The sequence below is a fragment of the Phasianus colchicus genome, chromosome 8 (genome assembly GCF_987193195.1).
Source record: "Phasianus colchicus chromosome 8, bPhaCol1.hap1.1, whole genome shotgun sequence".
In the NCBI taxonomy this organism is placed as follows: Eukaryota; Metazoa; Chordata; class Aves; order Galliformes; family Phasianidae; genus Phasianus; species Phasianus colchicus.
Genome location: NC_143443.1, coordinates 30159727 through 30183826, shown reverse-complemented (window position 1 = coordinate 30183826; position 24100 = coordinate 30159727). Strand labels below are relative to the sequence as shown.

The window sequence follows — 24100 nt, the reverse complement described above, 5'->3', positions numbered from 1 at the left end:
ATTGTTTGAGCACTCTTTTTTTTTATTATTATTTTTTATCAGCATCGCTGTTTAGTGCAACACACACAAGGGGCTGAGGGGGGAAGTGATGGTGGAAAGAAATCAAACCTGGCTGAAGAGCTATGAGTTTGCAATACCCTACCCATACAAACAAGCTTCTATCGCAGTTATAGACAGCAGAAATAAAAGGCAGCTTTTTGGCTCACAGCTATAAAAAAAATTATCATAGTGATGAAGTTCCTCAGCCATCAACAGAGCTGTGATAACGCTGTTTGATGATGATTTTCCCATGAATGTTAAACAGCCGCCACTGCGGAGGAAAAGGAGCTTATCTGCACCTAATACTGATCTCTAATTCCTGCCCTTCTTGAACCATCCATTTTCTAACAGCATTAACTGGCAAATTTACATCCCATCTTAATGCTGCTAAAGAGGACAGGAGATGAAGAGTAAATGACAGCAGTGTAATGAGGATGGCTTTTTTCTCCTTTCTCTTTAATGGCTGAAGATTTACACAATTGTCTGTAAGCTTATATAGAGAGCTTACCTGAACCTTTTGCCAGCATGGATTCAACTTACAGGAGCTTTTGTTAACTAAATACACATAAATATTTTTAAGGAGGTTTAATATTGTGACTTCAAAGAAAGCCAAAAGACAGGATGAAAAAAAATATTTTTTAGCATTCTGATGATGGATAAAAATTGCTAATATGTCTTTCCTAAGCAGATGCAGTTGTATTTCCAAAATACAAAAATCTGATTTTAATAAAAACTTCTTTTCTGCTCTTTTTATTTTTTTGCTTTCTTCTTTTTCTTCTTCTTCTTTTTTTTTTATGATATGGATGAAGAATCTTTTTTAAGGTTTCTGAATTTTAGTAAAGAATTATCTCCAAAATTCAGAAATCAATGGTTATCCAAATGCATTATGTAGAGCTGTGTTTCACATGTCACACACAATATGGATTGCTTTCTGATCATGTAGCTTCCACCCAAACAGAAGGCATTACATTGTACAGCAGAAAGGAGAGTAAGAATGGAATGTTCTAATATGGGAAACCACAGCAACAGTACTTGGCCAGATTCAGACAAAGTATTTCTATACATCCAGATGATAGTTTCAATGGAAATTAGAACCAGTTCAAGATGTGTTGTTGGTACTCCAAAGGTTCTTGTTTTGGCTCAGGTTTTTGCTTAGATATAAAAGACTAAATTTAATTAGCAAGAATATTTTTTTAATATAGACAGCATTATTTTCCAATTCTTGGTTTAGATCATATACATTATTTCTCCAGAGTGTATGAGAAAGCTGTACTTGGAAGGATATATACAAAATTTTGTTCAGAAATGCAAGGGTTCAGCTCCTCCCTCCATGACTATAACCAGGGCAGCACTGCTGTCTGAAAGACATACAAGACAGGGGACTTGTTATTTTTCAATGACTTTTACTATAATCTATTAGTTTTCCTCTTCAGAAATGTCAGTGTTTGTTTAATATATATTGCCAACTATTTCCATTTCATGCATGCATATCCAAGAACCTCACAAATATTAAATATGTACAAGATAAATATTTATTTATTCATGAATACATATCTACACTCATGAAGTATTGTAACAGATATCTATGAAAAACATTAATGCCCAGCATAATAAAATATTCAAAATGAATTTTTATTTTTCTTACACCCAAACTGTATATACTTACTCTTTTTTTCTCAATGGAAAAAACTGTAAATGTACCTTGATGAGAGTTTCTCAGCAGTGTACTACTGCATGTCTGTCCATACAACAATCATTACTCATCCAACAAAGTTTCATGAGTCCTGGATGTATTTTAAAGTCCTGGATGTATTGTAAAAGCCAGGAGTTCCAGGCTAACTACTGTTGCTATGCTGAACATGGTAATTATGCTCCTAAAAGCACATGTATCTCAAAGAACAATTTGTTCTTTACACTTCAGATAATAATTAACATTTACGTATAAAAAATGTACTCACCTAAGACTTCCAAGCCTGGATTTTCAAATCTGTTTGAATTTTGTTTTACTACCAGTGACTATCTAGGCTACTTGGAAGACATATTGTAGATAGAAGCCAAGACATCCAAAACACAAGTTAGAGGTGTCGTTACTGAACTAAACCCATTGCCATTATCTAAATGGAAACTTGGGTTGCTGTCTTCTGCCCCTCTACAGGAATCTCTTGATTCTAAGAGGCTCATCAAGTAAGTAAGCTACTTTAGAAGCTGTCATTACAGTCCAAAGCAACCTAAATAATTTGTGCTTCGTTTCAATCTAGCCAGCCATCATTACCAGGGAGTTGGCTGAATCTTAGATACTGTAATTCCCTGCTGTAACTAGATTTCAGAGAGTCAAATGAGTAGCATGTATCAGGATTAAATAATAAATTATTTTGAGTGTTTCTGTTTATTAATCAATTCTGATCATAAAACAAATTCCTTCTTCCCTCCATCTGAGGTAAATTCAATTTTATGTTGCCATTACCCAACATTACTTAGATTCCATATCTACTAAAGAAGTCGTCACAAAGATGTGTCCACAGGTTCACAGACGAAACATAGAAGCCTACATTTTGTGATTGATCAAATGAGTTTCAGAGGCTGGAGGACGCATATGGTCGTTTTTTTTTTGTTTAATCAACTTTTGAGCATCCAAGCTTTCAAAACAGCTGTTTTTTTGGCAGATAGAAGTGCTCTGTTGCTGACCAGTTTGCTCCTCTCAAATAGATCTATGTAGTTAAACAAAAGTTCATTCAACAGAATCACTTTCCTCATTTTCCAGATCCGAAATAACTACATCCTTATTAATCCAGCTAACTGTGTGCCATTTTGGTACTCTCCAGTCTATCCTGGTAGTCCATCCTTTGAGGTTACACATGTGCCTGGAGCACCAAAACTGTCTAATACTATAAACTGAAGATTTTTTGTGCATACATTTTAGCATCACAGGACTTAGTAAAGATGCTGCTTCAACAGTACATTGCAAAGTATTTTCTACAGTGCTGCATATTTCGAAAGAGAAGGATGAGGAAATAATGGAGAAAAAAAATACAGACAAATTAAAGGTTGTAAAGAAGGTGAAGACACATCCTTAAAGCAAAACAAGATTTTAAAAAACCTCAACTGTTATACAAATTGCTCAAATAACTCATGATGCCCTAGATTCAGTTATCACTAAGCCTTACAGAGAGAGATGGGAAAAATGATGTAGGAAATACAAGTTTGCATTTAATCAAGGTGAATCCCTCTCTGCTGATTGTCGAGCGAGGATAGATTTCCTGCTCCTCTCTCTTATACAAGAAGAATGATACTGTGATTGATAGCATTTAAAATCATAATAAGGAAAAGAGATTATATTAACTGTTGCTTCAGAAGTTTCTTTGTGCCAAGGAAACAAACAAATTGAAGGCTTTAAAAACCAAAGGGCAATTTAATGTTACAGCTCTACACAAACACAAAAGGACTAATAAAGAGCTGGCTCCCTTGCTGCAGGTAGATCACAGAATTCTCACTTTTTTGAACATGCCAACAGTGGCTTCCTACTATCACCACCTTACATCAGCAGTGGGGATATGTGGCCAGAGAGCTTCATTTTCAAAAAAATGGATTATAGAGTTTTGATGCTCCATTTATTCTTTCACCTGAGGGGAGAAAAGTTGTGAGGCCATGATTTTGGAAAGATGGCATTTAACATATGTGAATAAGTTAGGTTTTTCATTGGTAATGTTGCTCTTTGTGTCCTACTACCTAACTGGAATACTGAGCCAAAGTTGTCCCTGAAGTTGTACTGGTACTGGAATGTATAAAGGAAATATATTATATTTGGAAGAAAAAATAAGCTAAATACAGAATGAAGAGTCTGCATCAGAGATCCCTCACTCAGGATACAGAGTTCCAATATGTGTGAATGAACTAAAAATCACTTCTCACAAAACCATTCTGGAGAATGTGTAAGTTATGATACTGCTCACTTGAGAAAGTCCACGAACAACTGAATCCTTCTGCAGCAAGAAAAGTTTCTTACCATAACTCTGTTCTGGAGTCTCACAAGATGGGACAAGGTTATTGCAATATTGCAAGGACCAAATTGAGCAGTTCACCTCTGTTGATCCCCTTGACCTTTCCCACCCACATGCTGACAGAGGGAACCATGTGCCCAGAAAGTCCAGTATCATCAGCTTTACCTTTGTCATGACACGGCCCTGACATTCCCTAGAAATTTTCATACATCTCTATAGTGTGTTAAGATATTGCCTGGCTTTAAATTACAAACCAGTATTTTTTATTACAGTCAGTGTAATGAGAAAAGAAGAAAAAAGTGGTTACGTCTAACCACTCAACTCTGGGCATCCACACCTGATCAGGTATAAGGAAATTGTGGGCAGTTGTGGAAGAACTAAAGAGTAAATCTTAACTGGCATCTTTTTACAAAAAACATTGTTTTGTTGGTATCAGCAGACTTACATTCATTTATTTCATTGTGTCAAATTATGATGCTTACAATGCAATTTTGTGATTTCAGCCTGTGCAAAATATTAACAATCGCATTTTTAAGTGGTCCAGTTTAAAAATGTGACCCTTAGAGACATGGCAAATAAAATTAGTCAACTCTGTAACTTTAAAATAGCTCTTTTCTAATTAAAGTGTGATGAAGCTTTCAGTCTATCTAGCTTGGGATGCAGAGTGCACAAGCAAGCCAATTAGAGATAGTGGCAAAAACAAAATGGTGTCACAAAAAGATTTACCACATCAGTCCCTCCAGTAGCTGTACCATTTATGCTGATAAAGGTGAAACAACAGCTACTGCTGCAGCTAAGGCTGAAGCTAATGTTAAGCTGACAAATCAACTTCTAGAGTCTTGGGAGATTCAGCAGAGCTATCAAGAGGCACAAAGGCTACTAATGCTTATGTCATACTCTTCAACTCTCACATTTTACCCAGGAGACGCCAGATTTTTTTGGCTTAAAAAATTTTTGATTTTTGTATTCTCCTGGGCAAAAATCAAAGAGACCCATTAATTCAATGAGAATTTCACATATCTTTCTGCTTGAATATTTTTTTTTTCCACAAGACTCACACTGTTCGAGGTTGAGAAGTATGTTCTACTTTGATAATGACACCCTGAAGGATAGAACTGGTAGAAAGATGAACTCGCAACAAAATCCCAGCTGCTGCTATTCACTGTGAACATTCAGTACATGTCAATGCTTGAATTTAGGTGGAGAGACCACCATATATCATTACACTGCTATTCAGGGTAGCCTACATAACAAGACACAAAGAACAATGCAGCTAGTATTTGAACCTACATAGCACAGAAAAGAGAACAGATTGGTCTGACTCTTGTATGCAAGCACGCAGCAAGTAATAATCTGTCAAACATTTGCATGCCTTGTGATAATCTGGTTCACCACTTCTTAGAGGACGTGATTACATGCTTACTTGAACAAATCTCCCTGGCTGTCTAGCAGTGAGCATTAGTACAAATGGAACAAGACAAACAAATATGATGTCTGAAAAAGAAAAACAATGATTATTTTGACAGTCTTTTCCCCATGTTGTTCCAATCTTTCATACCTCCAAATGCTTTAGGAAAAAACTTAAGCTGTTCAAGTTTTTACAAATAGATAAAAAAGCAGAAGTAGTGGTAAAGGGCAGATCAAGTTCTTGGAGGTAAATTACTTCTTATGTTAGATTCAAAACAAGTTACAAACAACAGGAGTAGAACTCCTTTTCCATCAAAAGCACGTGTTTGGTTACCTGAGGGCAAAATTACTAGATCTTCTGCATGCTATATGTTACCAAAGCAACCCAATGTCTATGTTTACAGTCATATTCCAGGTGGCAGATCTTAGTAGCATGAGAAGACTGGTAAGAATCTAGGAAAAGTATTCAGCTCAGATTTTATAAACCTATATACAGCTTCAAAGAAACCTATTCTCTTTTTTGACTCAGTTACAGATAATTTTGTAAAGAAACAGTATGTGCCTAATACAATATCATTCAGAAATGAAGGTGAGCTATATAAAACCAGATGTAAAGTTTCAGGACTCAGTATCTCAGTGTAGAAGGGTTTCCTACCCACAGAGTTCAGATTTGAAACTAAACTCAAATTGTAAGTGCATGATTCTTCAAATCCACAGATTTAATTCAAGCTTAGCTGAAACATTATTAAAAAGAAGAAATAATAATTAAAAGACTAAGCTTGCCAGAGGAATTGGGAAGAGTTGTAAGAAAAAGAGAATTTTGGAATATAGGTAAATGTGGAAGAATGACATCTAATTAATTAAATGTAATGGAGAATGGAAGTAATACAGGCCAGGGACTTGTTATTATTGAAGGCAGTAACACTCAGTAATATATTACAGATTATATGAGATAAGTTGAAGAAAGAATAGACTTTTGATAGGCGCAGTCAGAAAAGGTTGCAAGTAACCACTGTAAATCTACCACCTATGGAAGTGATATGAAAACTGGCCTTACCTTAGGAAATAGTATAAGGATGGTGGTTGAAGTCTTGTATAATTATCCCTCTGTTTTTCAGAGGAGACAGAACAAAGGTTGACCGATTTTCAGACACATTGGTATTGCAATACTTGCAAAAAATACTGAAAGCCTCTTCATTTGGAGTATAGCAGTGTAGTCAGAGAGGAAGAGGCCTTTGGAAAGAGAATCTTACCATGGCTTGGTGATGGAAATGGGAAAAAAAAAGAAGGAGAATTCTGACAGTTCCAAAGTCTTAGGATAAAAAAAAGATAAATTCCCAAGATCAACGTTTGGTTTTTAGTCTTCAAATAACAGAGAAAAGATGTTCAAAGAAATGTTACTCAACCTCCAACAGAAATACATTTCTAATTGACTGAGGCTATTCCGCCATTATAATGCTGATACCTGTATTTCTGATTTTGTCTTACCAAAAACGTTTTCTAAAATTGTCAGTTTAAGCAGCACATGCAAAATACAATCTTTTTTTTCCCGGGGCCAGCTTTTTTTTCTGGACTCTGAAAGCATTGCTCTGATACAAATCTACATCTATGTGTGCCTGCTGCATTAGTGATCATACGCAATGGCCTGTCTGCTGTGGGAGATTATGGGGATATTGCAGGCAGGGGGCACGGGATCAGCCAGGATGTGTACAAACTTCAAATTGCTGGCTACACCCCTGACTGAAGTCTACATAAATTATGTCCACCACGTTCCCATCATTTATTTCTTTTGTCATTCCTTCAAAGAAATCAGTCGTATTCTGTCTGACAGGATTTATTCTTGGTAAAACCATTGCTGATCTTCTTTTAATAACTCTTTCTCCTATAAATACCCGGCTCTTTCATCCCTAATGATTGATTCTCATATCTTAACTTTCAGCAATATATCTGAGGATAGCTATTGAAAAGCAAGTTTCATCTGCCAAAGCAAGTATAAAGATGAACTCAGGTGGCCTTGTGCTTAAATGTCTGTGTATCTATTTATCATCTGCTAAGGTACAAACAGCTCATCATTACAAGAACCACTGCAGACGAAAACAGTATCCTTCACTCTGGCAATTCTAAACAGGGATCCAGTGTCTGGAAATACCGGTTAAACTTTGTTGAACATAAAAAGGAAAAACCAATCTTTTATCGCAGACATTTTTTTTCTGTCAGAAAATCTTTTCCCACCCTCTCCATCAATACATGTCCACTACAGCTAACAAACATGTACTAATAATTGTCATGCATTTGTCCAAATATGGACTCCCAACATATCTAGTTTAAAGCTCCATAATATTCTGTTTTGCCATGTACTTTAGTGGTGAGAACTTATGATAAAATGGCATACAATAATTATGGTTTTCTACCTTAAATTGTTTTACCTACCTTTTAAATTGTTAGTTATTAAGTATTTTATTTCCACTTATTTTGAAACATAGATTAAAAGCATGGTATCTGTTCTTGCTAGTACAAGTTTGCATGCCTGTATCCACTCCAGAACCAGGTAAGGCAATTTCACATTGGCTATTGCACTGATGAAGAAACTTCAGTTAGTCTGGAACTCAGCAGCTGAAATTTTGACTGACACTATGCATGAAAATCACATTACCCTGGTTGTAAAAAACCTTCTCTGGCTACCTGTAAAGTACAGGATTATGTGTAAAGTCCTAGTTATTAACTTACAAGTCCTTAAATTGACTTGGTTTTGAATACCTCAGAGACATTCTGGAACCATACATCCTCAGTCGTTTTCTTTGGTCTCAGTCAATTGGATTAGTTCTTTTTGGCTGAAGACATTGAGCTACAGGGCATTTTTAGTGTTTGCTCTCTCCTTATGGAATTCATTAACCATGGAGGTCAGAATAGCTGACTCTCTAACATGCTCTATATCTGAACTTAAGGAACGTATTTTCAGATTGCTTATTTGGATGTATACAAATTATATGATTCTCACAGGTTTCTTTAGTCTTTTCACAGAGATAGGAGCCAGTGTCAGTATTTCGGAGCTAGAATTACTCTTGACTTAAGACTATTTTCCCTCTACGTGCTTCAAGAAAAAAGTGCTTTCTATTATAGAAGATTTTCCCAATAACTTGCAGAGTAGATACTTGGCAGATGGAAGTGCGGTGCTCAACATTCCTATTTTTAAAGCATGATCTAGATTAATATTTCCAGGAAATACAGGAGGTGAAATAGAGAGTAAAATTCTTTTTAATTATTTTGAAGTCTTTCTTTCAAATTGCATGAGTATTTACTTTCAAGACATTAATTACTGACTTCATTTTTCTCACCTGTACTCAGCTGAAGCTCCCTTACTTTTCGCTGGTCTGCAGAACAGTAAACAAGCATTGAAGCCAGGCGTTAGATCAAATTAAGCTCTAAACTAAATAATTAATAAGACTAGATCAAATCATAATTTTACTGTACTAGCAGGCATTCTTATGAATCTCTGTGCAATGTGATTTACATTCTGCAGTGGCGCTGCAGGTGGACATATTCTAAATTATAAAAGCATAACAAATTTAAAAGCTTGATTAATGAGATGCATAGTTTAACACTACTTGATTTGGCCCTCCCATTGTGTCCTGGGCAAAATTGTTCCCTAGTTTCAGTGAGGAGGATGCAATCAAAAGAGAAAGGCATGGATGCATATAATCCATGAATGTGCTTCTTATATTGGTATATCATATAGAGATCAATTCCCTATCAGCAGTGTATGAATAACTGCCTTGAGCTTGCATGCCAATAGTTACGGGTAGATGTCATCACTTTAAAAAATAAAAGCTGTTTCTGTAGACATGCAAGACAGATTGGTGAATTTACCTGGTTTAAATTAGGCTGAGTGGTTCATGATGGTATAAGGAGGGGAAAGATATTTTAATAAAAGCAGCCAAATCAAACCTTCCCTGCCCAATCGACTTTTCACAGAACAGGTTGACAGGGTATTAAAAGCTGTTCCATTGCATTCTGCATGTGAAAAGGGTGCCTAGCATCTAGATTTAATAGAGCCCTAAATAGCTATAGATAATTTATTCTAGTTATAGCTTTAAGTTCTGTTTTTCAGAGAATATGAGTCTTACAAAAATGGTTTCCATGCAAATCAAAACCAGCTGAAAGCTTGCCAAGGCCAAGATGTAATTTAAGATGGCATTTAAGCTGCTCTGTCTTTTCTGTCTCTAGAGATATCATCATAAAATAAAAGAATTCATCAGGTAATGTTTTCTTCATTATTCAACCACACAATTCTGAAGTGAAAAGATAATTAGACATACAGTGCTGTCGACACATAGTTTATGAGAAGATTCTGATTAATTAGCTATGGTAAAAGGTTTTTATATAGTCATAATTAATTTATATTTCAAGAAAAGAAGCAAATATTCAGTACACTGATTTTAATATTTTTTTCCTCTGACAGATTTATCAAAGTAATTCTGAAGTTCTGTTGAACTTACTGCACTTCATTGTTACTCTGTAAAACAGAAATAAGATCAAACAGCACAATTAATGTCGACTTTCCTGGGAGTCACAGAGTTTAATACTCACATCGCTTTGAAAAATGCTTGTTTTCTCTTCCAAACCAACAAATGAAACCACTGTGACTGATCAACGTGATACACCTTGATCAGATGTTGAATTTACATTGAATCAGCAATGAAAAATTTGGATGCATCACATAAGTTGCTTTATATGTTTTATCACACTTTCTTCTTCTGATCTGACCAAAGTCAAAAGGTCAGAAGTCTTCCAATTATTCTGTATCTCTTTTAGCTTTGTATATTCATTTGAAAAGAATAGACATACTGTCTTGAAATATGGTCTAGTGGAAATGCTGTCACAGCCTAAAACAGTGATTGAGCACCTGGTGGGAAGGCAGGGCCAACCCGGGGGAGCTTAGGTGCATGCAATGCAGCTGAGTGACTGGAAGGGTGAAGGCAGGATCCATCCCTTCCCAGACCTCATTTAAGGGTTGGCAGGGGAGGTAAAGATATTTTGCTGGAGATCTCTGCATACTGGAGGCCTTCTGAAGGTAAGCAGCCTCATTCTCTCTTTTTTTGTGCCCACTGTTGTTGCCTTTAAGTGAATTCTCATTTGCTGAGGCCCAGGATTCTGCTGCTCTGTCTTTGTTATGCTTTTCATGGTGTTACTTATGGTCATGTTAGCTTTCTTCATGTGATCGGTCTCAAAAACAACCTCCATAAATGTCCTTGCTGCCCGTGTGTTGCCTTACGCTTTGGTTGATTCTGAAGTGAGCCAACCAGCACAGCAGATGAAGAGATGGATTGATGCAAACTTGGTACTTTCTCCTGGGTGTAGAAGAAATCTAACTTGTTCAAACTGCACAGAAAAGATGAGTCTATGTATCAAGCCTAGCTAAGAGAGTCAAAGCCAAAGAGACTAACTTGTGCATATTCAGTGAATTAGTACAGAAATTAATTTAAAGCAAATCTGATCTTTGAGACAATCTTTAAACTGTTTCAAGTACACTAGCCACAGCACCTATGCAATTTAGCAAAACACTGATACACAGTAATATAGCTCCAAGACTTTTTCTGAAACAATGGGATTATAAATTCATGTTATGATATGAGGCATATACATGCAGTCACCAGATACTGATCAGGAACTGCCATTTGCTTCTCTGAATCAATTCTTCTGAGGGAGATTTAGAAGTAAAGCCTTCCCTTGGAGCCCACGTCAACAGCCACTGGAGATAATAGAATTTTTTCCAATATAATTCAGTGTTGTCCTTAGAAGAAGTCCTACCTGAGCATTTTCAATTTGCAGAATCCAAAGGGCTGCCAAAAAACCCCTTCCTCCTCTTGTTTTAGAAAGAACTTCAGGATTTTAAGGTTAACTTTAATAACTAAACTGTAGTATCCCACATACTGTCCATCCATTTTTTGGTTAAGCTTATTTGATGCAGTATATTACTCAAAATGATTTGGATATATAAGTAGTGTTACAATAGTGAAGAATCCTGAATAAATAATTCTCAATTAAGTGTTAGCACCTAATTATATTAACTTATAGTAATTACTGATTCAATTATGGAATTGAAGATTAACCTGAAAATGCAGACTGGCTAATTTATTTTTATGATAACTATACACTAATAGCACATGTAGTTGGACTTCTCTGTGTGCAAGCAAGGTAAGGGCTATTTTAACACTCATTTAGGAAGCTAGACAATCTTGCAACATTTCAAGAATATCTGATGAGAATATGTACTGAAATGTGTCTGGAAAAATATTGTTTGGTTATTTTAAAGTCTTAAATATCCTGCACAGCTGTAGCAGAAGAAATAGACAGAACTTGTTATCTGTTGTTATGGTTGTATATAATTTTTTCCCAGTAAAATTTGAATGGGGTATTTCATGTCAGAATCTGACTTCTAAAAGTAGAAAACACAAATATCCACAAACACACTTGTTTGTGTTTTGTCTTGGCAAAAGGAGAGCTAGAACGTTTTATGATTCAAGTTTGGGTAGAAGAGAGAACAGGTTCAATTGTTAGTTTAAAGGATTTTAGTAAAGTAGTTAGGGAAAGCTTTTGAATATTAACAGCGAAGTAGGGGAATAGGTTATCTGCCTGCTGTGAAACCTTGAAGATCTTTAAGAGTAGTACAGAAGGTGAAAGTGACACAGCTAAAGCTTCCTGTGGGTCAGAGAAGATCAACAAGATAAACTCTAGACCTCAGATTTTATGTAAAATCAAAATTGCAGTGTCTGACTTCTCTTGTAATCTCATGATCATGTATATATTCTTAAATGTAATAAAAGAAATTAAAAGCCAGTGCTCATTTTAGTATATTGTGCACAGCAGAATAACTCTTCTAACTTCCATATTCTGTGACTAACAAGAGTTCTGTCAGATTTGTCCAATCATATGACTAAAAATCTAACAGCTTGCCTTGGAATTTTAAACAGGTAATTTCTCCCCAGTCAAAATTTCAGGGATCAATTACTTATTGTATTACTTACAATAAATATCATGATTCTAAACTACAAAGATAATTGTATTTGTGAGTGGTGCGTGGAGCATATTTAAAAACTAACAAAGCAGTAAAGATTACTTCACGTGTACAGATTATGTGTTATTTGTTAGTGTGTCACTTCCAGTATTCTTTCTTCTCCAAGTGAAAGTATAAAAAACATGTGATTAGCTATGACATCTTATGTGTTAGCTTTTACCCAGATAAATGTCAGATTTAGATAATCCTATGGGATCTATGCTTCAAATGCTTAGAAACCTGATTCTGGAAGTTTAAGAAAATATATACATACATATTATTGAGATTAGTAGGCCCAATGCCACAGTTCTGCAATAATAATGTATGGAGCAGGATTGAGTTTAGCAACCATCTCCAAACACCTCCTATGTGAATTACTCAAAGCCAAGTGTATGGTAAAGGGGAATGGATTATTCAGAGAAGGCTGTTAAATAGATCACTTCTCCCTAATCCATCTTGCTCCTAGCATGTGTACTTATTTCAGTATCACAAGAACGTATATTTGTAACTTTCAGGAAGGAAAAAAATACAGTGTATATGGTTTTCAAGAGTGACTGCTGTTTTGATGAAGACATGGATAACTGCTTTTATTCTGAAGTGTGGACTTCTGTACAGGTAATTAGTATTTTGCTCTAACATTATGTTATATTCTTCCCATTTATAGTACAAAAAAATCTGTAGAGTATTCCAACAACAAGTTTCCATATGAATACCAATGCTTCAGAAGACCAGACACTTCCCTGTTCTAAGAGGAGTTCCTACAACAGATGAACTTCTATGGTTCATTGTGGGCTAAATCTCAGCTTCTATTCTGTAGGCCTTATGTAGTGTCACGTTTATTAGATAGACCATTTGTGGAGACTGAAGTTTGCAGGAGATTTTTGTAATTAATCTTTAGGCATTTCATTTATTTTACAAAATTACTTTGCCTTTTGAATTTTGTCTTTTTAAGGCACAACCAAAGTCAGTGCAGTATGGCAGTGCCTTAAATGGGGAATTATAGGTCTTGTGGAGCACCACAAGAGATATGGTTTTATCTGCAAACTTGCTCAGAGAGCTGCTCTATACCTAGAATTTTTATCGCATCTCATTTTCTTATGTAAGAAAGTGGTAAAAGTCCAGACCCTGTCAGTTTGTTCTTTTTGCCTTTCTTTCCTCATCAGTTCAGATCTAGGAAAGTATGAAGAATTCAAAGATAATTTAAAAAAAAAAAAGAAATGAATTAAAATTTCTTATACAACCCCAGAAAATTTCACAGGAATTTTAGAGTTTTGAATGTAGATGGATTGTTTCTCATTTAAAGAGAAACATGATGTTACTCATCATAATACAGTTACACAGGAGTTCACTCTCAGAAGAGCAGGATGAAAGTAATGCTTGCTTCAAGTGATCCATTCACTCAATTTTTTCAGTTATTTCCAAAAGATAAATGTATTACTCCATACCCTCATAAACATAAAATATTTTAGGAAACCTTTCCTTGTAAGAAATCGTGTGTGAAATAAGTGTAGGAGTGGAAATCAAGCTTTACAATATGGAATAGAACTTGATATAGCATTTGCAGAAGAAGTATGAACAGCAAATTTAGTGATGTACTTGAGTCCTTCTTTTCCCATTGCTGATGATTAACTTGCAAAAGACACCTGTTTGCCAACTAAGCACAGCTGCATAGATCTCCCTTCTGATCCAATCATCTGCAGAATGCAGAAGCCAGCTGAACAAAACCTTTGCACTCTCAGGAAACAATACTTACTTTGCCAAGTACTGCCTGCAACTCAAAAGAGGCATTGATTCTTTGGTCTTGACTGGCAGCACTGGATTCAATTTGGGACCATAAATGGACAGGCCAACCAGTTTCAGTTTTCTGAGGTTCAACAAGGGCCTGATGTAAACCAGACTGTTTTGTTCATACACCAAAACAATCAGGTTGGAAGAATCAACCCTGTTTTATCCATAATTGAAGAGTGAGCAGCAAGGAAGGTGCAAATCTTGAAAACAAACACTGAGAAATCCACATCAGATATAAAGCTGTGCTGCACTTAGTGTTCAGTATAAAGAAAGTATGTGATTAGAGATTTTGTACACTTTGAAACATATGTAACTAGATATAGTAAGAATTTACAGTGGGAACACTGAATTTAGAATTTAGAGTGCTCAGCACTGGTTCAAATAGGCCCTTATCAAAACATTTCCTCAGCAAAAAAGAAACAGACCCATGTTGCACAGCTTTAAAGAAAAAAGAGATGAAAATATACTGAGATCTTCAACTATATTCACTGTTAAGAGAGAAGGGAAAATACAGTTGATGTCTCCAACTCTTGAACCATATCCTTCTCTTAAAAAATGACTCAGGGTAAACTGCAAAGAGGCAAGTAACTTTTAATGAGAAAGGAACATGATTCTGCATGTTGCAGCACATCTATTTTTTCTAGCAACCTTCCAAAGCCAAAGCTGTTGAAAAAGTTACTGTTGGAAAAATAAGGAGATACAATAAAACTATGCTAAAATATGATAAGTTATGATGATCTGCCTGACAACGTGTACAAACAAGAGGAAAACTTTCCCCAAATGCTTCTTGATTTGCAATCATTAATTCTTGTTTTATTTAAAGTAGTGCTTTTCTCAATGAATTGTTTATTTCTAATAAAAGACCAGTTAGGATGTTGTTTTTTTTTTTTTAAATGCACATTGTTAACAATATTCAGTAGCCTCTTCCATCTCCCAATATGTGCTCTGATTACCTTATCTATTCCAAAGAATCTCAGTGTTCTTTGGAAATTTAATTGAAAACAGGGCATGTCAGCTTCCACTATAACCTTTATTTTTGAAACCATCTGTACATGCCAATATGGAGCAAGTGTTTAAAACAGAAGTGAAGGTTTGCTTATGTGTCTATGGGTAAACAAAATTGCCTAACTTGGAATTTGGCTGAGATTGAGCACCAGGTTTACAATGCAGCTCTTATTATTGCATTCCCATGTTAGCTTGAATGCATGATAATGCTTTATTAGGCATCAAAATGAAAACAACTGTGTGGTGTCTTTAAGAGTTCAGATGTTCTCCAAAATACTCATTTGATGTAGTTAAACACACAGACATAAGGGTAGGTAGCCCAGTTGCAGCATCACATTATTATTTTACTGATTTTTAGCTTTTAAAGGATCATCAGATACCTAGCTATAGGCAGTCCTCTGAGTATCACCTGGTGTATTCCTAACGTATTGCCTAGGGTAAAATGAGTTGACAGTTGTAGCTGCAGAGTCCCAGGATATTGGAAGAATCTGGTCACTCAGCCTATCTGTATGGTTACAACGAAGACTATTGCAGGGTACACTAAGGCATCTTGAACGCAGCACAAGGCATTACAGATAGAATTCATAATGATGCTGTGGTTTAAGAATTTTTCTTATGAAACAGTAAATTGTGTTTACTTTCACTAGTTATAAAGAGGGAAGAGAGAATTCCTGAGTTGCTCCAAAAATGTAAAGCTGGATCAGCAGTAAAAGATGTTGAAGCAGCAGCATTTCCCTGAGAAGCGGCCAACTTAGAAGTGGAATATGGATTAGTGTCATCAGGAGCAGCAGCAAGAGCTGCACAGGCAGTCTGATGGGGCACCTTCCTAGCACATCACATTGCAGCTGAACAGCTGAGCCACTCAGAATATCGCAGCTGAAAAATTTTGTCCAGATTTGCACCCTCTACACTCTGAATTTATACAGGTTACTGAATAAAGATGAATGAATATCTTACATAGTTGGTATAATTTTGATCTTCATAAAATAAAAATGTAGTTCTACTACTGTATGCAGCAATGGCATGAACTACAGTTTGATATTCCATAGAGTATCTCTGTAGAAGTTTAATCTCTTGTTGGGAAAGGAAAATAAAAGCTCCTCTTAAACAATCCTGTCAATCTTTTCTTCAAATTCTGCTGTAATTGGGAAAACTGTAGCTGGAAAGTCTCTAATGTATTCAGATACAAATGGGAAACACTCAATTAATTTTCTCTTTTAACATGTAATCTAGTGATTACCTAAATAGCATCATTAATTGTAAACTAACATGAAATGTGCTAGAAATTAGTCTTCAACCATAAATTCTGTGGTCATGTTCATTTCTGTCTCTATGTTTAAATGGCTGTATTCAGCAAGACTGCAGGGAGTTCATGTATCCACCTCTCTCAGTGGAAACTGGAGAGCAAATTTAAAAGTTATGAAGGCACTGATTACTGAATTACTGATAGTCTGACTGCAAAGACTATTTGTCTTCAGAAATGTGAAATATCAACATTTATACCTTAAGATTTCAGAGTGGCAGAAGATGTTGAAGTTGCATGTACTCACTAATGTATTTTGTCAGTTCAAAAATACTCTGGGAAAGTATAGGGCAAAGTGACATCGCTTTAGTAGGCTCAGTTAAAAAAAAAAAATAAATAAATGCTGAGCATCTCAGTTTGCCTTCTGAGATGTCTCAAGGCAGGCAAATGAAATCATGAGGACCAAAAGTGATGGCATACTTTTGAAAACGTAAGTTTCTATTTCCAAAGCACAGGATATTATTATTCTCGCTGATTTCAGACACAAAAAAGCCTTATTCACCACATATATTCAGAACCACATGTATAGTTTCTTTGCTCTTGTTTAGATTAGTTTCTCAACATTTCTTTATTTCTATCACTTGAGTCTGCTCCTTTTGTGTTGTTATAACCATTCTAAAAAAGTTGAAGAATTCAAAATAGAGAGTTTTCCAATATGATAATCTACTGTATTTACCATTATCAAAAGACCTCCATGCTACCTAAGGAGGTGGTGGTTCTTGTTTTTGTAAAAGAGCTTTGAGGGCTTCCTTGTGTTCTCCTTCAGCTCAAAGTGAAATAGTTTTCTAGACAACAATGAAGAGTATAGCTGTGAGAGATTTTAAGGTAGAGGTGCAGTAAATGCCTCATTATTCACTGAATGTCCATTCCAGGGTGTCCAATTATTACTATGCTACTATCTAGCATGTCCTGGGAGTAGCTGAAAAATAACACAATTTCTAACTTTAATACCAAAGAATAGCTCTGACTGGAGCTCATTTACCCCAGTGGATTATTCCTTTACAATACTAGGAGGCATGTCAAATTTTTTATCCCCACCCTACAGAAGGAAAGACTGAGGAACCAAGACTATACGACCTGTATCTGTAGGTGGTATCAATAACACAAGCAAGATTTCATAACTTCTAAAAGTTTTTACTTTACTGGCCAGTCATCTCAACTTGTGACCACGGGTACTTGTAAAAAGTCAAATTGACCATACAGTCTTAATAACTATGTATTTTAATTAGTCAATTTGTTATGCTAATTACAATCTTAATCTGAATTCTGTGCGTGTAATAAAATTTAGGCCTACCCCAAATATGTTTTTCAGAGCAGAATGCAATTTTTAATTTCCTGACACTGTGCAAATGTCAGAGGAGAGTTACTGTGATCCCTGTGTCTTTTAATATGCCCTAAAGATAACCGAATCAAGATGAAAAAATCCATGACCCATAGGCAACCTCATTACCCATACTCTGTGCTGTTCATTTCCTAAAGACTGTTCCATATGAGTGAAATTATCTATATTCTATGTATACCATAGAAAAATATGTCTATTTTCCATCCGCTATGTTTCCCCCACCTCTAAATGGTACTCCCCCTGTTGGTATAATCAAAAGGTAGCCACTTGTCCACCAAAGTATAATAAACATCTGCCTTCATGCATTTCATTCAATACTTTTAGCAAAACACACAAAAACTGAACACAATTGTTATATGCTCTTAAAAAGGAATTGGGTCTTAACAGTTAGCTACCTCATTTTGTTCTAAAATTCAACAAACTCTGAGAAAATCTCTTTTTATACAATCTCTGGGATATGTCATTTGCCATTTATATTTGATGGCCTTAAGGAAAAAAAAGTTACAAAAAGGTATTAATGCAAATAGATAATAAAGCTGCATTCTATAAATCTATAGCAGCTTACAGTAATCATTAAAGCATGCAAAACTCTTTCATCTATTCAAAAATATGCAGTGCACAGAATGCCTGCTAAGGTGCATGACAAGTCAGAGTTAAATATATATTAATAAATGAATTAGCTTCATAAATAATAGCCATAATGACATTTTAGGAGACAATAAGTCTGAGGATTGTCAGAAAATGGTTGATGTATGAGCTTCACGTCTCAGTGATTCTTCAAAATGAATAGGCTTTGCGAGATAGTTCAGACCCACGACCAGCCTATTTCCTTGAATAATTTACTTGTTGTCAATTTGTACAGCCACATTACACATGCAAATTGTGCTGCCTGTGCAAACACCACTTGGAGATGATAAAAACAAATTTACGAAGGCTATAGAGGAAGGATTTATTTCACTTTCTCGCCCAGGTCAAGCAATACATGTATCTGACGATTGTGTGTACCCAATTTTGTTGTAATTATATCAGCAAATTATTCTTTATAATCTTATTATTTTTAGCAGTCTCCTTGTGCTTGGGATAATTAGCTTTCTTCACTCAGTGTAAAAACAATTCAACTTGCCAGCTAGGCAGGGCACAGCTCCATTATCTGTTTTGGGTTTAAATTTATTCCCTATATTCTTGGACACTTTGTGTAAATTAAAAATTTCATAGTCCCTAATACTGTACACGCTGTTCATTCAGTGATGAATTAAGGTCCCTAAACCTCTACGTTTGCTATTAGATATCTCACCCACTTTATATGTTAATCTGTGCTAATGAATTCCACAACCCCTAGCCACAGCGAGATGACTAAAATTATTACCACTTACAGAGATATGCCTTTTTCATTTAAAGTTCAATTCAAATTGCTCCCATAAACAGTCTGCCACACAAAGATACCTCCTTTAAAGAAGAGTTACTTACCTGTAAGTAGAGTTCTCTGAAGGTAGTATTATCTTTGGATACACATTCCTCAGGCACATGACCTCTGGTTTGTGGCACGGGGGAGTGGATCCACCCCTCGATAGTTAAGACTTTTTCCTTAACGCACTTCATTAGCTTGATGGCTCCTGTGCCTCAAGGGTTATTTGTGCCACATCCTGGCAACACAACTGCCCACTGCCTTCCTAGGTAGGCCCTCAGCCAGCTCAAAGAGCAAAGATGCACCTTAGAGAGGTGACTGCCATGCTAACAGAGCATCTGCACTGGAAGCCTGGTACTCAACAAGTTTCAAGAAAGTGTTTTCCCTCACAGGACTGCTACCTTGAAGCCTGTCATTCAAGGTAAGTATTCCAAATCAATGAAAACGAAGCGTGCAGAAGGCAATAAAAAGCTTACCTGAGTAGCACAGCTCAGCTGCCAGCTCGTCCACAGTACAGCTACCTGACCTTCAGACAGTCTGGATACACAGCTGCAATTCTGCTGCTCTGAAAAGAAAACAATTTCAATATGACGGTTTCCCCAATAAAGAAAAACAGCAATACCCTCTGCTGAGCAATTGTGTTTCAAACCAGTAGAGGGCATTGGTACACATAGAGCCTATACAGAGTCATTTCAATAGCTTGAAAAGTCAGATGCTGTTTATATAAAGGAAACAATAGCATGTTTCAAATAGTGTACACAGCAACAAAACCAACCTCTCCATGTAAAATCCATACAAAATTACATTAAAAAGATAAAGATTCTCAAAAAGATTTCTAATTATATAAACCTTTATTGAAGTACAAATAGTAAACTAATTGTTTTGTAATCAAGAGCCCTGAAAAGTAGTTAAAGTAGTGTTGTTTGCTTCACAAACTAAAATAAGAAAGGGTGAAGTGACTTGTTCTAATGCCATATCTGTGGGTCACAGAAAGGAACTCCTTGCTGTAATTCTCACTATTGTGCTTCTGAATGCCATCTAAACCAATACACAAAGAAAAACTCTGCGAAATGTTTAGAAAACATTTCTGACTTCCCTTGGGTTGTAAAAAACGTAGTGCTATGGTAGAAAGGTATTTCTCTTCTTTTGCTGGAGCACAGCAAATTTCTCCAGGACCCCAGTACAGCATTTGGAGTTTGCATCCACTACAACAAAACCTGAACTGATAACATCTGGGTAATGAATAGAAGACCTTACAGCAAGGATGATATCTTCGTTGTGATGAAATATATGATGCAGATTGCATATAAACTTACACTATATTCAAGATAGCATGCAGCTGGTCCTCCATTGTCTGGTTATGTGCTGCTCTCAAACAAGGAAATTTAGAAATGTCTGAAATTCAGAAATACCTGGCCTCATCCAAAACCAAATGAAGCCAATGGAGATCTTTCCACTGACTTTAAAGGGCTTTAGATCAGGGCTCAGGAAAGGGCCTGACTGGATTACTGTCTTACTTTCAAGGAGGTAAAGAGAGCTCATATTACAAAACATCATTACTACTTACAATATATACTGTAGAATATTTACTAATATACTTTAATGTACTGTCTTAGATAATGTTCTTTGGAGATTTCCATTAATTTTCTCTATGATGGTTCTTGTAATGTTTGTTTAGCAAGAATTAATTTGGTTCTTATATGGCACAGTATGTGAAAAAAAAAAAAAAAAAAGGCTCTATAATCCTTTTAACTGACTTTAAATGCTCATTTGAATATAATTATTTTAAAGGATTAATAAAAAGTATTTTTAAGTTAGCAATGAATTAAAAGTTTAGGGAAAAAACAGAGGTTATTTTATTGTCTTTGCATCTCACTTTGAAATCATATTAATTTTCCTTTCCAATACTATTTTATTGTATTAAAATATAATCATGCTGGAAAAAATTCTCATTATGTTAGCAAAAATGAATACAAGGTAGATAGTATACTAACACAATGACTGTAATCTGCTAATACAATAAGGCCTTCCTATTATGATTAAACAAGAATTCAGTTCTTGATCATTTTGACATATTTCCAAAACACTGTCTCAAAAGGATAAAATGCAGCATATTTTCATGCTTAAGGAAAAGGTCCTGATGTCCTCATTTCTTTCTAAAAACAAGAAACAGCTAATAGTGCATAATTTATCTTGTAGCAGATTCTATTTCTGTATTAGGAAACCATTTGCATATATTTTGTGGAAATAAGCATGTATATGATTACTTGTGATTAGCTAATCATGGCTTCAAGCATGCAGCTGAGAAAATAGTTTAGGCTTCCACTATGTTCTGACGTCCAAAGATCTGAGCTTCAGTCAGGGTTATGGGGAGAATTCAACCTGAGAGCTTGGCCTTGGGGACCAGAATGCACATGGGCATCATCTGTTCTGATATTTGACAAATTTGATCAATCCTGTTAAAATTAGTAATTATGAGAGTGTTTAAAAAAAACCCAAGGAATACTCAGTTTTGTAGATCACTATCAATATTTTTTTACCCAGAAACTAGCAAAACACTTCCCTTCAGTGCTGCAACAGAAGGTGTGAAAAATTCTCTCTTCCTACATGTATTTTCTAATGTTGAATATTCACAAACAGTACTTCGTGTCTCAAATTTTATAGTTGAGGTTCTTTTCCCCCAGTAAGAGGTGGTTTCCAGCATGGTCAGATGTATTACCTTGAGACAACAGGAATATGAGGTTCCTGCTGCATTTCAAACAGTCAAATTACACTTGATGTTACACTTAATTGCAATAGGTCTTCCTTCAAGTAATTTTTAATTACAGCATCAAAAATAAAAAACATAGGAATCAGCCTAGTTTGATGTTCCATAGGATTTTCAGAGGTATGACTTATTTCATTCATAATAGTCATTATTGGCAGGTCCCCAGAGCAGGAATTCAAGGGAAAAAGGAAGCTGGATCAGTTAATCAAAAGGAAATAAATCGTATAACTCAAAAATTTGTTAAAGGAGGAACTGAAAACTGGCTTGAGAAGAATTCAACACAGAAGAAAATTTTGGATACAATCAGGGAAGTATCAGTGTTGGTTACAAGGCTGTCTTTTTCAACAGCAGCAGCAGCAACAGTTTCAAAACCAAAATAGGGTAAGTTGCAAATTCTTATAAGTAACCAACTGTAGCTTCAACATCACCCACCCTTTGAATGCAAGGGCTTCTGGGGCACAGAAAGTAAAGGAGGAATTCTATCAATGTTTTTTTACCTGTTTCTTCTGTGAGAAGTCAGAATCTGTCCAGCTTTTTAAATTATAAGAACAATTGCAGGTGAACAGGCCTTTAAAGGTCACTTCCAACTCTAAGGATTCTATGATTCTATGATTTTAATACTTCATTCGTGTGATCTACCTGTGCCAACGTGTACCAGAAACAGACTGTGGATGCTAAATCAAGATCACTGCCTCTGGATACAAATTGTGACATGAGATGAAACTTGCTCTTTGAAAATGTATCCCTTAAAATCAATATACAATAGCAATATATTTATCGGTTACCACTTATCTGTATACCAAATGCAACCAAGTATTAAATGTAAATAAAATAAATCTCTTAAAAATTGATTTCCCAGATGAGAGGAAAAACTAGTTAGCAAGCTGAGTGTGAAATTTACATGTAGTTCATGAAAAAGTGATTACTTACGGAATTAATTGATTTCAGAAATGAAACTGAGGATGTAATATCATAGCATAGAAAGGAAATGAATTGGAAGATCTGTTTTACATCTACGAGAAAGGTGCTTGTCTTTCTTTCCATGCACTGCCAGTCCCAGAAGGTGACCACGCAGGATCCTACTCACCTTGGTGATCCAAGGTGATCCTACTCAAAGTTCCAGCTGTCTGCCTTCATCCCTCGTTATGCTGGAATTGGTGCCCCTTTCTCAGCCCCCTCACTTCTGAATGTTTGTCCACAAGTAGGCTGTGTCTTGGTGCCAGTAATTTCTTTCTCAGAGGGCACATGGCTGATAACCGGTCAGCTGCAAGCCCTCCTCCCTTTCAGACACATTTCAGTGACAGTGATCTCTTCATCTTCATTGTATCTTTTTCTTGTTATTTCTCCGTGCCACCTTTCCTGTCACCCCCTGCACGTGAGGTTTCATGCCAAACCACATACACGCTCTACTAAGCATTTGTTTCATGTCTCACCTACGTACACTGAAAGGACAAAGAATAGAAACTTCCGTATGAGTTATATGCTTTCCTGAGTGCTTTCCAGACAGTCAGTGTTTGCCTCTGAGACACTTCACATGGTGTTAATCAGTGCACAGTGACTGGTTTCCAGGCACAGAGGCATCTTTTTCACATTCTTGGTGCTGTTTAAGGGAAATTCAAGCTTTGCTGGCACAGGGTCGTTTGAGGCTTCCCATTTACCACGTAAATATGAGACAATTCAGGGAATTTTAAAAAGATTTTCTCATCCATGAAGACTAAGGTTGCAGACCCTAGTCACTACCCCACTCCAAACATTTGGGTGTGGTACAAATTAGAAGGTTTATCTTTGAATACATTCCATACTCCTCTATCACAACTAGGAACACTGGAAAGTGACTTGTTTTCCCTTGAGTGCACGGCTGTTATTCTGAAAAATACACCTAGAGTGCATATGTGAGGACACGAGGCCACTCTTCAGGTGTCCCGGCTGCAGTGATGTCACCCTTCACCTCAGCGTTGCACGCCCTGCCCTGTCGCAATGGAGCACATGGCG

At 36.0% G+C, this 24100-nt stretch overlaps 2 long non-coding RNA genes across 3 annotated transcripts in view; one reads left to right on the top strand and one right to left on the bottom strand.

Moving 5' to 3' along the window:
• LOC116231482 (uncharacterized) overlaps positions 1–17131 on the top strand; it is a 69368-nt gene extending 52237 nt beyond the window's left edge. The window contains exons 1-3 of one of the 2 annotated variants that reach the window (XR_004167478.2): positions 10454–10515; positions 13014–13113; positions 15939–17127. This is a non-coding gene — a long non-coding RNA (uncharacterized LOC116231482). Of the gene's footprint in view, positions 1–10453; positions 10516–13013; positions 13114–15938 lie in introns of those variants that run through there. The other variant, XR_016468866.1, reaches the window with a different exon arrangement.
• LOC149917108 (uncharacterized) overlaps positions 1–24073 on the bottom strand; it is an 80124-nt gene extending 56051 nt beyond the window's left edge. The window contains exons 1-2 of the long non-coding RNA XR_016468867.1: positions 23196–24073; positions 19818–19906 (exon numbers count right to left, since the gene is read on the bottom strand). This is a non-coding gene — a long non-coding RNA (uncharacterized LOC149917108). The remainder of the gene's footprint in view (positions 1–19817; positions 19907–23195) is intronic.
• Positions 24074–24100: the final 27 nt, after the last annotated feature.